This window comes from Tachyglossus aculeatus, chromosome 23 (assembly GCF_015852505.1).
Source record: "Tachyglossus aculeatus isolate mTacAcu1 chromosome 23, mTacAcu1.pri, whole genome shotgun sequence".
Classification (NCBI taxonomy): Eukaryota; Metazoa; Chordata; class Mammalia; order Monotremata; family Tachyglossidae; genus Tachyglossus; species Tachyglossus aculeatus.
The window spans coordinates 36,223,753-36,240,372 of NC_052088.1; the positions used below are offsets into that span (position 1 = coordinate 36,223,753).

At 43.9% G+C, this 16,620-nt stretch overlaps 1 non-coding gene across 1 annotated transcript; it reads left to right on the plus strand.

The window, feature by feature from the left end:
• Positions 1 to 7,639: 7,639 nt before the first annotated feature.
• LOC119944880 lies at positions 7,640 to 7,777 on the plus strand. Its single transcript, XR_005456022.1, has one exon. It is a non-coding gene; the product is annotated as a small nucleolar RNA SNORA7 (small nucleolar RNA).
• The last annotated feature ends 8,843 nt before the right edge of the window (positions 7,778 to 16,620 follow it).

Sequence of the window (16,620 nt, forward strand, 5' to 3'; positions counted from 1 at the left end):
CTCTGCCACATGTCTGCTGTGTGACTTTGGACAAGTCCCTTGAAACTTCTCCGTCCCTCAGTTACCCCGTCTGTAAAGCAGGGATTAAGACTATGACCCTCACATGAGTTATGGACTCCATTTGACCTGATTATCTTGTATCTACCCCAGAACATAATACAATCTGTGGCATATAATAACAATAATAATTATTATAGTATTTGTTAAACACTTACTATGTGCCAAGCACGGTTCATAGCCGTGGGATAGATACAGGGTAATCAGGTTGTCCCACGTGGGACTCACAGTCTTAATCCCTATTTTACAGATGGAGTAACTGAGGCATAGAGAAGTTAAGTGACTTGCCCACAGTCAAATAGCAGACAAGTTGCGGAGCGGAATTAGAACCCACTTCCTCTGACTCCTAAACCTGTGTTCTTGCCACTAGGTGATGCTACTTCTCTTAAGTGCTCAAGTAAGTGCTCAGTAAATACCAATAAAACTGAAAAAAAATCCAGCAAGTTAGATCCCTGCCTATTTCAAAGGGGGAAAGAAAGGTTGGGTCTAGGACCAACTATGTGTAACCCATTCATAAATGATTGATAGTAATTGTTTCTTAAATGCTTATTACTACGTGCCAAGCACTGTGTTAAGCACTTGGGTAGATAAAATACAATCATACCAGACCCAATTTCTGTCCCACATGGGGCTCACAATCTAAAATGGAGAGAGAACAAATATTGATTCACCATTTTACGGATATTGCCTAGCAATAGAGCACAGGCCTGAGTGTCAGAAGGACATGGTTTCTAATCCCTGTTCTGCCACTTGTGTGCTATGTGACCTTGGGCAAGTCACTTCACTTCTTTGGACTTCAGTTACCTCATCTGTAAAATGGGGATTAAGAATGTGAGCCCCTTGTGGGGCAGGAACCGTGCCCAACCTGATTAGCTTGTATCTACCCCAGCGCTTAGAACAGTGCTTAACAAGTACCATCATTTAGGTAACACTTTTCTGTTCACTTATTCAGCATTCTGAGCTCGTGTAGTTCATCCCCCACAGAGAACTCTGATCTTTGGACCCCTCCAATCTTATATTGTCATCATGCCCCATTTGGTCTGGGTAACAACCTACCTTCTGTTGACACAGAAATCCACACACTCAACACTCAACTCCCAAAACCCAACTCCCTCATTCCCCAGTCCCTCTGCCCATTTCACACCACTAATCGATTTGCTTGTATCCACCCGCCAGTGCTTAGTTCAGTGCCTGGCACATAGTAAGCACTTAATAAATACAGTGCTCTGCACACAGTAAGCACTCAATAAATATGACTGAATGAATGAATGAACAAATACCATCATTATCGTCATTAATCCACAACCCAGGACCACCTATATATACGGTACACTTCCCTTGCTCCTGTGTTCAAGTTGCGGAGCACAGCTGGTGGAAATCCCGATACCACGTCAAACCCATCCATTTGAAACTTAGCCTTAGAGAAGCAGCGTGGCTCAGTGAGAAGAGCACGGGCTTTGGAGTCAGAGGTCATGGGTTCAAATCCCAGCTCCGCCAATTGTCAGCTGTGTGACTTTGGGCAAGTCACTTAACTTCTCTGTGCCTCAGTTACCTCATTTAGAAAATGGGGATTAAGACTGTGAGCCTCCCGTGGGACAACCTGATCACCTTGTAACCTCTCCAGTGCTTAGAACAATGCTTTGCACATAGTAAACACTTAATAAATGCCATTATTATTATTATTATCTACTTTAACTCCACCCTCTCCTCCACCCAGCAACAAGGTTTCTCCATCATTAATTTCCCTCATGCCTATTGCCTGTGCCAGTTTTTTCAGAATTTTAACTCCCTCCTCAAATCCTCTTTCCCCCTTCCCCCACCTCTTGCCCCTAACAAGAAGGAGCATGGCTTAAAATGGAAAGAGTCCAGTTTTAAGAGTCAGAGGATGTGGGTTCTAATCCTGCCTCTGCCACTTGTCTGCTGTGTGGCCTTGGGCAAGCCACTTAACTTCTCAGGAACTCATTTACCTCATCTGTAAAATGGAAATTAAGACTGTGAGCCTCAAGTGGGGCAACATGATTACTTTGTTCCTACCCCAGTGCTCAGGACAGTTCTTGGCACGTAGTAAGCACCTAACAAATGCCATACTTATTATTATTATTGTAATGACCTGACCCCATACTTTATTGATAAAATTGAAATCATCCGCTATGATCTTCCTAAAATCTCCCTCCCCTCTCCAATGTTTCCTTCCACCTGTCCCTTCTTTGACTCTCCCATCTTTTCCACAGAATCTCAAGTGATCTCCAACCTCCTCACAAATTCAACTTCTTCTACCTGCGCTCCAACCCCATCCCTTCTCACCTACAATTGTAATAATATATAACGTAATATAATAATGAATAACTGTGATATTTGTTAAGTGCTTATTAAGTCCCAAGCACTTTTCTAAGTGCTTGGACAGATTGAAGATATTCAGGGCAGACAGACACAGTCCTTGTCCCAGGCTGGGCTCACAGTCTAAGTAGGAAGGAAAGTAGTTATCGAATCCCCATTTTACAGATGAGGAAACTAAGGCACAAAGAAGTTAAGTGATTTGCCCAAGGTCACTCGGCAGACAAGTGGCACAGCTGGGATTAGAACCCAGGTGCTCCGACTTCCATGTCTGTGCTTAGTACAATGCAAGCGCTTAGTACAGTGCTCTGCACACAATAAGCACTCAATAAATACGATTGAATGAATGAATGTGCTCCTTCCACAAGGCCTAGCTGCCTCAACTTGCCCCTCCCTTCTTCCTTCCCTGATTAAGTTCTTCAATTGCTCACATTCCAGTGGCTCCTTCCCCACTGCTTTCAAACATACTTATGTCTCCCTTATCTTAAAAAAAAACCCTTCCCTTGACCCCAAAATTTCCTCCAGTTCTCACTCCATTTTCCTCCTACCAATCCTCTCCAAATTCATCGAGTAAGCTGTCTAAGCCTTCCACCTCCACCTCCTCTCCTCCATTTCTCTCCTTGGCCCCCACAATCTGGTTCTAGTTTCTGCTCCCTCTTACAGTGCCCTTGTTCCTTATGCCTTTGTGTGCAAAGAGATACACTCATTCAGTCATTCAATCTTATTTGTTGAGCACTAACTGTGTGCAAAGCATGTACTAAGAGCTTAAGTACTGAATAAAAACAGACACATTCCTGCTCACAGTGAGCTCAAAGTCTAGAGATATAAGGAAGAGACGTTAGCTGTAAAGGTCATCTAAGGATTAGAACCAGTGAGAAAAAATCTGCTAATATAATTTTCTCCCATTACTTTCACATCTACCAATTATCACTCCTTCAGTGAATACATGATAGCACTTTAAATCTGTTCAGCACTTTTATATTTCCAAAGGGCTTCGACATTACTGATTTCAATTTTTTCCTCACGCTACCCATATGAGGGATGGGGAGGTAAGGATTCTCCCAAGTTTACAGAACAGGAAATTGTGGTCTGGAGAGATTAAATCACTTGTCCAAAGGTCACAGAGTGGGCCAGAGCAGAGCTGGAACTAAAATCCAAGTCTCCTAACTTCTAAACTAATCCCCTTTTCACTGTCACCCTGCCTCACTTCCACACACTCCTCACAGCCATGTTCTTTCAACCCTAGATTGTAAAATCCTCATGGGCAGGGAACTTTCATTCATTCATTAATTCAATCATATTTATGGAGCACTTACTCTGTGCAGAGCACTGTACTAAGCACTTGGGAAGTACAAGTTGGCAACATATAGAGACGGTCCCTACCCAACAGCAGGTTCACAGTCTAGAAGGGGGAGACAGACAACAAAACAAAACATATTAATAAAATAAAATAAATAGAATAAATATGTAGAAGTGAAATAAATAGAGTAATAAATACGTACAAACGTATATGCATATATACAAGTGCTGTGGGGAGGGGAAGGAGGTAAGGCAGGGGGATGGGAAGGGGGAAGAAGGGGAGAGGAAAGAGGGGGCTCAGTCTGGGAAGGCCTTCTGGAGGAGGTGAGCTCTCAGTAGGGCTTTGAACAGAGAAAGAGAGCTAGCTTGGCGGATGTGCAGAGGGAGGGCATTCCAGGGCAGGGGGAGGACGTGGGCCGGGGGTCGACGGTGGGACACGCGAGAATGAGGCACAATGAGGAGGTTAGCAGCAGAGGAGCAGAGGGTGCGGGCTGGGCTGTAGAAGGAAAGAAGGGAGGTGAGGTAGAAGGAGGCGAGGGGATGGAGATCCTTGAAGCCGAGAGTGAGAAGTTTTTGCCTGACACGTAGGTTGATTGGTAGCCACTGGAGATTTTTGAGGAGGAGAGTAACATGCCCAGAGCGTTTCTGCACAAAGATGATCCGGGCAGCAGCATGAAGAATAGACTGAAGTGGGGAGAGACAGGAGGATGGGAGATCAGAGAGGATACTGATGCAGTAATCCAGTCAGGAGAGGATGAGAGATTGAACCAGGAGGGTAGCAGTTTGGATGGAGAGGAAAGGGCGGATCTTGGTGATGTTGTGGAGGTGAGACCGACAGGTTTTGGTGATGGATTGGATGTGACGGGTGAATGAGAGAGCAGAGTCGAGGATGACACCAAGGTTGCGGGCTTGTGAGACGGGAAGGATGGTAGTGCTGTCAACAGTGATGGGAAAGTCAGGGAGAGGGCAGGGTTTGGGAGGGATGATAAGGAGTTCAGTCTTGGACATACTGAGTTTTAGATGATGGGCAGACATCCAGATGGATATGTCTTGAAGGCAGGAGGAGACAAGAGCCTGAATGCAGGGAGAGAGAGCAGGGGCAGAAATGTAGATTGGGTGTCATTAGCGTAGAGATTATAGTTGAAGCCGTGGGAGTGAATGAGTTCACCGAGGGAGTGTAGATAGGAAACAGAAGGAGACCAAGAACTGACCCTTGAGAAACCCCTACAGTAAGGGGATGGGAGGGGGAGGAGGAGCCTGCAATAGAGACAGAGAATGAATGGCCGGAGAGATGAGGAGAACCAGGAGAGGATGGAGTCTGTGAAGTGAAGGTTGGATAGCGTGTTGAGGAGAAGGGGGTGGTCCACCATGTCGAAGGCAGCTGAGAGGTCGAGGAGGATTAGGTGAGAGTAGGAACCATTGGATTTGGCAAGCAAGAGGTCATTGGTGACCTTTGAGAGGGCAGTTTCGGTGAAATGTAGGGGACAGAAGCCAGATTGGAGGGGGTAGAGGAGAGAGTTGGTGTTGAGGAATTCGAGGCAGCGTATGTGGTCGACGCAATCAAGGAGTTTGGAAAGGAATGGTAGGAGGGAGTTAGGGCGATCACTAGAAGGGGAAGTGGGGTCAAGAGAGGGTTTTTTTCGGATGGGGGAGATGTAGGCATGTTTGAAGGCAGAGGGGAAGGAACCAGTGGAGAGTGAGCGGTTGAAGATGGAAGTTAAGGAGGGGAGGAGGGACGGAGCGAGAGATTTCATAAAATGGGAGGGAATGGAGTCAGAAGCACAGGTGGCCAGAGTAGCACTTGAGAAGAGGGAGGAGATCTCATCTTGTCTACCAACTCTATTTTACTCCTGCAAGTGTTTAGTTCAGTATTCTGCCCACAGAAAATACTCAATAAATATCAATGATAGGTTTAGCAGCAGCCTTAATTTCTTTATCCTTCTCTCTCTCTCTCCCCTCTCTCCTATGTAATCACAGTCTTCACCAGATTGATAGTTCATCTTTTTCACATCAGGTGTTTGATATCATTTTAACTGATGCTCCAGTCTTTTAAAACAAAAGACATTTTCCCAGGGTTCTCCTTCAGCTAAGAAAGGCTAAACTCCTGAATAGAGAGAGCAAAACACTGGGCAATAATCTGGGAATTACACAGAGCTGGGCCTCTCTTCAATCCCTCCTGGTTTCCCCCTTCACCCACTTTGCCATCTCCCATACCTTCTTATTTCTAGGACACTGCTTCACGAATATCCCCCTGCCTCTTCAGCTCCAGGAGGAGAAGACCGAACTCCTCATCTTCCCCCTCAAATCCCGCCCTCCTCCTATCACCTCCCAAGCTCCTGGTGGGCTGATATCTTGTCTATCAACTCTATTTATACTTCACTCTCCAGAGCGCTTAGCCTACAGTAAGCACTCCACAAATATCAGTGATTGATTGAAATCCTTCTGAATCCAACTACTTCCTGGAGGCCTTCACCGATAAGTTTCCTTTCTCCTCACCTCACGTCATTCAAACACCTATCTCAGCACTGATTTATTTCCAAAGACCCTCAGGATTTATGTACTTAGCAACTTGGATACCCTATTATTATTACTTACAACCCAGTCCTCCTACTTCTCTCCTCTAATGCCAACCTACTCACTGTATCTCCATCTAATCTATCCACCAACCTCTCACCCATATCCTGCCTCTGTTCTGGAATGTCCTCCTCCTCATCTCCCACAGAAAATGACTCTTCCTCCCTTCAAACCCTTAGTCAAGGCCCTTCTCCTCCAAGAGGCCTTCCCTGACTAAGTCCTCATTTCCTCTTCTCCCACTCCCTTCTGCCTTGCCCTGACTTGTCCCCTTGATTCCTCCCTTAATACCACAGCACTTCATGTGCCTAACTGTCATTTATTTATCTCTATTAATGTCTGTATCCACCTCCAGACTGTCGTGGGCAAGCATCATGTCTACTAATTCTGCAATATTGTACTCTCCCAAATGCTTAGTACAGTGCTCTGCACACAGTAAGTGCTCCATAAATACAACTAATAGATTACTCGATTATTCGCTTATTCATTCATATATCATCTTTCCCTACTCTGGTTAGATATCTGTTTTTTCTCTTAATTGTAAATTATCTGTGTCTGCTCATCTCCCTCAGTATAATATAAGCTTCTTGAGGGCAGGGGTCATGATTCTTACCACCATTTTTTTTCCCAGCTGTTTAGTACGGTGCTTCTCCATTCTAGGTGGCCTAATGGATAGCGCATGGGCCTGGGAGCAGGTCATGGGTTCTAATCCCAGCTCCCCCACTTATCTGCTGTGTGACCTTGGGCAAGTCACTTGACCTCTCTGGGCCTCTGTTCCCTCTCTGTAAAATGGGGATTAAGACGGTGAGCTCCACATGGGACAGGGACAGCGTCCAACTCGATTTGCTTATATCCGCCCCAGCACTTAGTACAGTGCTTGGCACATAGTAAGCGCTTAACAAATACCAGTATTATTATTATAGGTACTTAATAAACACTAGACATTTATTGAATGTCTGGGTGGTTGTTAGCCTGAAATAAATAAATACTTCCTTCCAGCACCTAATTTCCTCCCAGGATACCCAAGATAGGAAGTGAAGAGACTCTACTTACTGTTTAATTCCTGAATTGAATGGGATCTTATTGTTCAATTGACACGTCTATTGTTACTACCCTCTCAAGTGGATGACTGTTGGTGTAGGAATGTTTCATCTGCCTAATAGTTTCCGCCATGCATTGTTCCATATTGAATTCTCTGAGCGGTCCTGCCCCAGACAAACATTCTTCCAATATAAACCAAAATAGATACATTAAATTCTAGTGGGATTCGTTATAAAAAGTCTTCAGGGTGGAAAGTGTAGTTTTGTACCATTGTGTCCCTTGCTTCTTCTCTCTGTCCAGAAAATTATAATGATTAAGGAAAGCTGAAAATGAAAAACCTCTCTAAGGGCCACACCTGGAGAGTTTCCAGTCCTCTACCAGTCTCGACTATGGGAGGGAGAGTCAAGCAGAGGCCTACCCATTCCCTTCCTAGCTTGGCCAGTGGCTAGCGAGGGGAAGGCCATCTGCTACAGGACAAAACTCCCTTGTGCTGGACAGCAGCGGCATGGGAGAGAGACAAGGGTGGAGACTCAAGCTTACTGGGGGGATGGAGGCAATGGTAAACCACTTCTGGATTTTTACCAAGAAAACTCTCTGTATCCACTACCAGAACAATTACAGATGGAGATGAGGCGTTCTGAGAGAGCTGTGTCTCTCCATGGGTCAGATATGACTCAACAGCATAAAACAAAAAAATGACAGAGAGGGATTTTGATAGTCTACTGATGAAAAGTTGGGTTTCTTATCATTACAGAAGAAACATTTGTGCACTTCGATTTGAACCCTTCACTCACCCCCCCTCAGCTCCACAGCCCTTACACATATATCAGTAATTTTAATTTCTGTCTCCCCATCTAGAATGCAAGCTCAATGTGGGCAGGGAACACATCTACCAATTCTGTCCTATTGTATTATTCCAAGTGCTTAGTACAGTGCTCTGCACATAGTAAGTGCTCAATAAACACGACTCATGGATCCTGTTTTTTATCATTACAAGATTAATAATAATTATTATTGCAAGTAGCTTCCCTATCCCACTCACTTCCTCACTGTATTTCCCCCCACTTTCCCCACTCCAGAACTTCCCCATCACCTTAGCATTTGTGTACCCTCCCCAAACCCCTTATCAATTATATGCACTTATATACACCCCTCTAAACAGTAAGCCTGTTGTGGGCAGGAATGTGTCTACTTCTTGTTATACAGTGCTCTCCCAAGCTCTGGGTACAGTGCTTTGCACACAGTAAGTGCTCAATAAATATGATTGAATGAATGAATTTGCATATCCTTAAACCCAGTTTCCTCCCCAAACTGTAATTTATTTTAGTGCCTGTTACTCAGAAGCAGTGTGGCTCAGTGGAAAGAGCAGAGGCTTTGGAGTCAGAGGTCATGGGTTCAAATTCTGGCTCCACCACTTGTCAGCTGTGGGACTTTGGGCAAGTCACTTCACTTCTCTGAGCCTCAGTTACCTCATCTGTAAAATGGAGATTAAGAGTGTGAGCCCCCCGTGGGACAACCTGATCACCTTGTAACCTCCCCAGTGTTTAGAACAGTGCTTTGCACATAGTAAGCGCTTAATAAATGTCATTATTATTATTATTATTACTACATTGTTAGCTCCTTGAGAGCTGGGGTCACATCCACTAACTCGATTTTATTATTCTCTTGGGCACTTAGTATCATGCTCTGTGTAGGATAAGAGCTCAATAAATATGAATGATTGATTGATTGATTGAAGAAATAAATAGATTGTAAGCTCCCACTAGATTATAAACTCCTCACCAGGCTGTAAGTTTCTTAAGGACAGAGATCTTGCCTACTAACTCTATTGAACTCTCCCAGGTGCTTAGTACCATGCTGGGTAGAGGGTAAGTGCTCAATAAATACGATCGATTGATGAAACATAATCAAGAAGGGTAGCATAATTTTTGGAAGATTGACCGAGATGAACAGATAAATAAACATCCTCAAACTCCAAACCAAGAAAGAGCATTCATTCATTCATTCAATCACATTTATTGAGCGCTTACTGTGTGCAGAGCACTGTACTAAGCTCTTGGAAAGTACAATTCGGCAACAAATAGAGACAATCCCGGCCCAACAACAGGCTCACAGTCTAGGAGGGGAGAGACAGACAACAAAACAAAACAAAACAAGTAGATGGGCATTAATAGCATCAATGTAAATAAATATAATTATAGATGTATACACATGGTCCTGGGAGTCTGAGGACCTGGGTTCTAATGCTGGCTCTGCCACATACCTGCTGTGTGACCTTGGACAAGTCACTTAACTACTCTGGGCCTCGTCTGAAAAATGGGGATTCAATACCTGTTCTCCCTTCTACTTAGAGAGATCTGATTAACTTGTAGGAAGCACTTAACAAATACCACAGTTATTATTATCGTCTACCAGCTGGTGTGGTGTCCAACATTCTGTGTTCCTCAGATAGCTGGAACTCCGAACGAAGATACCTTCAGCTATTACACCAGTTTTGTTACAGTTGTCTATGAAAAAATTCAATCTCAAGGCGGGACAACCAACATTGAGGTCTGGAATGCAGGCAATTCACCCTTATTGGAGCAATGTTCAGAGCAACACAGATTCTCAGAACAGTGTATCCATCAATCGATGGTATTTATTGAGCACTTGTCATGTGAAGAGCACTGTACAAAGCATTTATGAGAAAATGGTCCACTAGGGTTAGTAGGCATGTTCCCTGCCCACAAAGAGTTGGATATCTTGATGGGCTCACTTAGAATTACCATTAATAATACTAATAACTGTAGTGTTTGTTAAGCACTTACTATGTGTCGGTATTGTACAAAGCACTGGAGTGGACACCAGCAAATCAGGTTGGACACAGTCTCTGTCCCACATGGGGCTTGCAGTCTCTATCCCCATTTTACAGATGAGGTAACTGAGGACCAGAGAAGTGAAGTGACTTGCCCAGGGTCACACAGCAGAGTAGTGACAGAGCAGGATTAGAACCCAGGTCCTTCTGATTCCCAGCCCTGTACTCTGTCCTCTAGGCCACGCTGCTACATTCAGAGAGCTTGCTGTGTGCTGGAGGTGGCGATGATAATGAAAGTCATTAGAGATTCATACATTCATTCATTCAGTTGTATGTATTGAGCGCTTACAGCATGCAGAGTACTGTACTAAGTGCTTGGAAGAGTACAATACAACAATAAACAGACACATTCCCTGACCATAATGAACTTATAGTTGAGGTGGGCAGCATAGGTATACAGCTTCTTCCCCTCCCTTCTTTCCCTCTCCCCCTTTGTGGGCACCTCCCCCCAAAAAACATGCCCCCTCAAACTGCTTTTCCAGACCCCCACCATTTATCCAGTTAAAGTCTCATTTTTCCTACCTTTTTTTCTGTTTGGTTTTGCTCTCTCCTTCCCCATTCAGTTGTAAGCCTCAGGACAGTATTTCACTTGTCTTCTAATTCACTTGCAAGCTTAACATGTCCAAAACAGAACTTCTTATCTTCCCATTCACTCATTCATTCATTCAATCATATTTATTGAGCGCTTACTGTGTGCAGAACACTGTACTAAGTGCTTGGGAAGTACAAGTTGGCAACATATAGCGACGGTCCCTACCCAACAACGGGCTCACAGTCTAGAAGGGGGAGACAGACAACAAAACAAAACATATGGACAGGTGTCAAGTCAGCAGAATAAATAGAAATAAAGCTAGATGCACATCATTAACAAAATAAATAGAATAGTAAATATGTACAAGTAAAATAGAGTAATAAATCTGTACAAACATATATACAGGTGCTGTGGGGAGGGGAAGGAGGTAGGGTGAGGGGGATGGGGAGGAGGAGAGGAAAAAGGGGGCTCAGTCTGAGAAGGCCTCCTGGAGGAGGTGAGCTCTCAGTAGGTCTTTGAAGGGAGAAAGACAGCTAGCTTGGCAGATGTGCGGAGGGAGGGCATTCCAGGCGAGGGGGAGGACGTGGGCCAGGGGTTGACGGCAGGAAGACAAGAATGAGGTACAGTGAGTAGTCCTCCCACTGACTTTGCCATCACTGTAGACGGCACCACCATCCTTTCCCTTTCACAAGCCCAGAATCTAGACTTTACCCTTGACTTCTTTCTCTCATTCAACCCACATATTCAGTCCATCACTAAATCCTATGGTTCCCACCTTCACTACATGGCTAAAATCCACCCAGTGCTCTGCACACAGTAAGTGCTCTATAAATATGAATGAATGAACCCCATCCAGCATTTAGTACACTGCCCTGCACTATGTAGGTGTTTTGGACAGGCTGACTGGCAGAACCAAGGGTCAATTGCACTAATAATAATGATAATTGTGGAATTTGTTAAGCACTTAGTATGTGCCAAACACTGTTCTAAGCGCTGGGGTAGATACAAGCTAATCAGATCAGACACAGTCCCTGTCCCACATGGGCTCACGATCTCAATCTCCATTTTACATATGTGGTAACCGAGGCCCAGAGAAGTGAAGTGACTTGCCCAAGGTCACACAGCAGACATGTGGTGGAGGTGGGATTAGAACCCACATCCTCTGGCTTCGAGGCCCGTTCTCTTTCCTTTAGTCGGCTACTACCTTGGAGGTGGTTTTGTCATTTGTCTCTGTGAAGTATATGAAACAGCATGGTAGGTCACAGGCCCGGGAGTCAGAAGGACCCGGGTTCTAACTCTGGCTCTGCCACATGCCTGCTGTGTGACCTTAGACAAGTCACTCAACCTCTCTGAGCCTCAGTTACCTCACCTGAAAAATAAGGATTAAGACTGTGAGCCCCTTGTGGGACATGGACTGTATCCAACCTGATTAGCTTGGATTTTCTCCAGTCCTTAGTATAGTGTTTGGCATATAGTAAACCCCCGAAAAATCTATTTGCTGAAGTCAATTGATTTCACCAAAGATTAGCCAACCCCAAATCCTTCTGGTTTCTGCTACTGGAGGGGAATCCCTCATAGACACAGCTTCAAAAATGAATTCCTTTTGTGTCCAGTTTTTTTTTAGTGATTCCAGATCCTAAGAAAGTTGAGCCCAGCGATCGTGGATTTCCTCAACTGCGATCAAACCAAGAACTTCCCCGGTGCCAAGACCAACACAAATTCCGGAAAGTGGCCGGCATTCCTTGGGTTTCCTTTGAGGAAAAAGCATCCCTAATACCGGCTACACCAAAGAAAGATACGGACCAGTGGGGGAAACTACAGAGGAAACTAGCCGAAGCCAAAAATAAAAAGCAGGAACAGAAATCTAAAAATACCTCCAGGGAAGTGTGACTCACCCCAGGACTCCTTGCATTCCTTTCACATTGTGCTGCGTTTCTTCAGGAACATGCTAATGATTGTTTGGATTTAAGTAGCGCTTCAGTGTTTGTTCTTCAAAAATAGACTCTCTCTTATAGCACCGTGGGATATTTCCAAGGAATCTCCATTTGATGTGATGATTAATTGTTTTGTTTCTTGAAGGAGCTTCAGATTCGCAATACTGCAGTCAGTCTCCATCTAACAATTCAGAATTATTATTTTTTATTATTTGTTTAATAATAATGATGATGGCATTTATTAAGTGCTTACTATGTGCAAAGCACTGTTCTAAGCGCTGGGGAGGTTACAAGGTGATCAGGTTGTCCCATGGGGAGCTCACAATCTTAATTCTCATTTTACAGATGAGGGAACTGAGGCCTAGAGAAGTTAAGTGACTTGCCCAAAGTCACACAGCTGACAAGTGGCAGAACCGGGATTTGAACTCATGACTCCAAAGCCCATGCTCTTTCCACTGAGCCATGTTGCTTCTCTACTATGCCAGGCACTGTACTAAGTGCTGGGGTAGACACAAGGTAATCAGGTCGGATACAGCCCCTGTCCCAAATGGGGCTCACAGGCTTAATCCCCATTTTACAGATGAGGGAACTGAGGCCCAGAGAAGTGAGGGGAATTGCCAAGGTCATACAGCAGACAAGTGGCGGAGCTGGGATTAGAACCCAAGTCCTTCTGACTCCCAAGCCCATGCTCTATCCACTAGGTCATGCTGCTTCTCCGCTGCTTCTCTTCTGCTCTTTAAACTCACTTGCAAAATTTCAACCCTGCAAAGAATTGAAAACAATCATAACCATACCCGGAGTCTAAAGGTTGATTTGTATTTTTATCCTGTTTGTATTTCAACAGATAATTGTCACTGCCCCACTCAAAACCCATGAACATTTATAAAATCAATCAATTATATTTATTAAGCGCTCGCTGTGTGCAGAGCACTGCACTAAGTGCTTGGGAGAGTACAATAGAACAATATAACAGAAATATTCTCTTCTGACATTCTCATCTTCGGAATGGTCTAAACGGAAGTCCTCGTGAACTATGTCGAAAAATCCCTTCCGACTTGTTCATTCTTGTCTTCCAAAGGAACCGCAAAAACAGGAAATATTTACCAACTTCACAGGTGTCAGGAAATACTTTCAAAATACTCTGGAATCTTACGCCACCCCCTGAAATAGCTAGCGAGAGTCTGGACAGGTGTTTAAACTACTGCATGACTTTATTTAAAATGTGTCGTTTGGCACAGATCTTGGCTCATAACTTTCCACCCGCTTGTTTGTAGGGAAACGCTAGAGATCGTGGTGGTTTCAGAAGAGTGGCATGACTTTTGTTGCAGTGTTAATGATCTAACTGGTGTTCCAACCTGATTACCTTGGGATAACAATAATAATGATAATAATAATGATGATGATAATAAGAATAATAATAATAATACTTGTTAAGGACTTAGTATGTGCCAACCACTCAGGTTGTCCCACATGGGGCTCACAGGCTTAATCCCCTTTTTACAGATAAAGTAACTGAGGCCCAATGAAGTGAAGTGACTTGCCCAAGGTCACACAGCAGACACATGGCGGAGCCGGGATTAGAACCCAGATCCTTCTGACTCCTAGGCCCTTCATTCATTCATTCATTCAATCGTATTTATTGTGAGCTTACTTTGTGCAGAGCACTGTACTAAGCGCTTGGGAAGTCCAAGTTGGCAACATATAGAGACGGTCCCTACCCAACAGTGGGCTCACAGTCTAGAAGGGGGAGGCCCTTGCTCTATCCACTAAGCCAGGCTGCTTCTCAAAGACTTGTCTCTATACCAGTACTTCGGACAGTACTTGGTACGTAGTAAGTGCTTAAAAAATACCACAATTATTACTATCATTATTAGTGTTTCATTCATTCATTCATTCAATCGTATTTATTGAGCGCTTACTGTGTGCAGAGCACTGTACTAAGTGCTTGGGAAGTACAAGTTGGCAACATATAGAGACAGTCCCTACACAACAACGGTCTCACGGTCTAGAAGTGTTTCTTACAAAGTTACTGAACATTAAGTCCCCATAAATGAAAAGCCACATGACCTAGTAGAAAGAGTCTGGCCTGGGAATCAGAAGATCTGGGTTCTAATCCCAATTGCACCACTTGTCTACTGTGTGACGGTCAAATCACTTAACTTCTCTGTGCCTCAGTTTTTTCATCAATAAAATGGGGATCTAATGACTGTTCTCCCGCCTACTTAGAAGGTGAGCCCCATGTGGGCCAGAGATGTGCCCAACCTGATTGTTTTGTACCTACCTCAGGGCTTAGTACAGTGCTTGGCACCTTGTAAGCCCTTAAGAAATATCGTCATGATTATATGATGCTCCTACATTTGCCAGCCTTTGGCAGCTTCTTGAGATTTCTTCTGCTTTTTTAAAAAAGAGCATTTCTTTTAAAATTACCCTAGATTTGGATGCGTGTATCTGTGATTTACACAAGATACATGATGTATGTGTATGTGTGTGTGATATGAGTATGTGTGTGACTGCTAAAACAGGCTACCACATTTCAAGTAATAAGGAAGTAGCATTGCCTAGTGGTCCCAGGAATCAGAAGGACCTGGGTTCTAATCCCAGCTCCGCCACGTGTCTGCTGTGTGACCTTGGCCAACTCACTTCACTTCTTTGTGCCTCTGTTCCCTCGTCTGGAAAATGGGAATGAAAATGTGAGCTCCAAATGGGACATGAACTGTGTCCAACATGACTGGCACATAGTAAGTTCTTACAAATACCATTAAAAAAAAAGCTATCTTGTGTTTACCCCAGCACTTACTGCAGTGCCTGGAACACACTAAGCGCTTAACAAATACCACAATAATAATTATTATTATTATCTACCCCAGCGCTTAGTAAAGTGCCTGGCACATAATAAGTGCTTAACAAATGCTTTTTTAAAAAATACAGTTAGTGAAGGAGGGCGTAGAAAATCCCCCAAATCAACACCTCACAGTCAGTAATCCTGGAGCTTTGTCAAGATTTCACCCCATTTATGGGGCAGGTCAGTGGATGAAAATATAAGAAAGAAAACCAGCTTACCCAGGTCCAGGGTTCTCATTTCCTGGGTCCAGTTTAAACATAAATAATAATAATAACAATAATAATAATAATAATTGTAGTGTTCGTTAAGCACTCACTCTGTGCCAACCACTGTTCTAAGCACTGGGGTAGATACTAGCTAATCAGCTCTGCCACTTGTGACCTTGGGCAATTCACTTCACTTCTCTGGGCCTCAGTTTCCTCATCTGTAAAATGGGGACTAAGACTCATGTGAGACAGGGACTGTGCCCATCCCTGTTTGCTTGTATCCACCACAGTGCTTAGTACAGTACCTGGCATATAGTAAGCGCTTAACAAATACCATTATTATTATTATTAGGTCCCACCTGGGGCTCACCATCTAAATATTCATTCATTCATTCAATCATATTTATTGACCACTTACTGTATGCAGAGCACTGTACTAAGCGCTTGGAAAGTACAATTCAGCAACAAAGAGAGACAATCTCTGGAGAACAGGCATTGAATCCCAAATTTCCAGATGAGGGAACTGAGGCCCAGAGAAGTGAAGTGACTTGCTCACAAGGTCATATAGCAGGTAAGCAGAGGAGCTGGAATTAAAACTAAGGTCCTCTGGCTCCCAAGCCCAAGTTCTTTCTACTAGGCCATGCTGCTTCTCGCTATTGTTGAAGGAGTCTCTCGCTTTACAATGGAAAGGGTTTCGGTAATGGAGGGGTCATTTGTAAATAATGAAAGCCTGTAAAAGAAAAAATACTCAATTTAAAATATTCCATGTTAACCAGAAAGCAGGGGCACAAGGGAAAATACTACCTGGAAGTCAGAGGCCCTGGATTCTCATTCAGTCCATCAATCAATCATACTTATTGAGCACTTACTTTGTGCAGACTACAGTACTAAGCACCTAAGAACTTGGGAGAGGAAAATGTAACAGCATTGGTAATAATAATAATAATAAT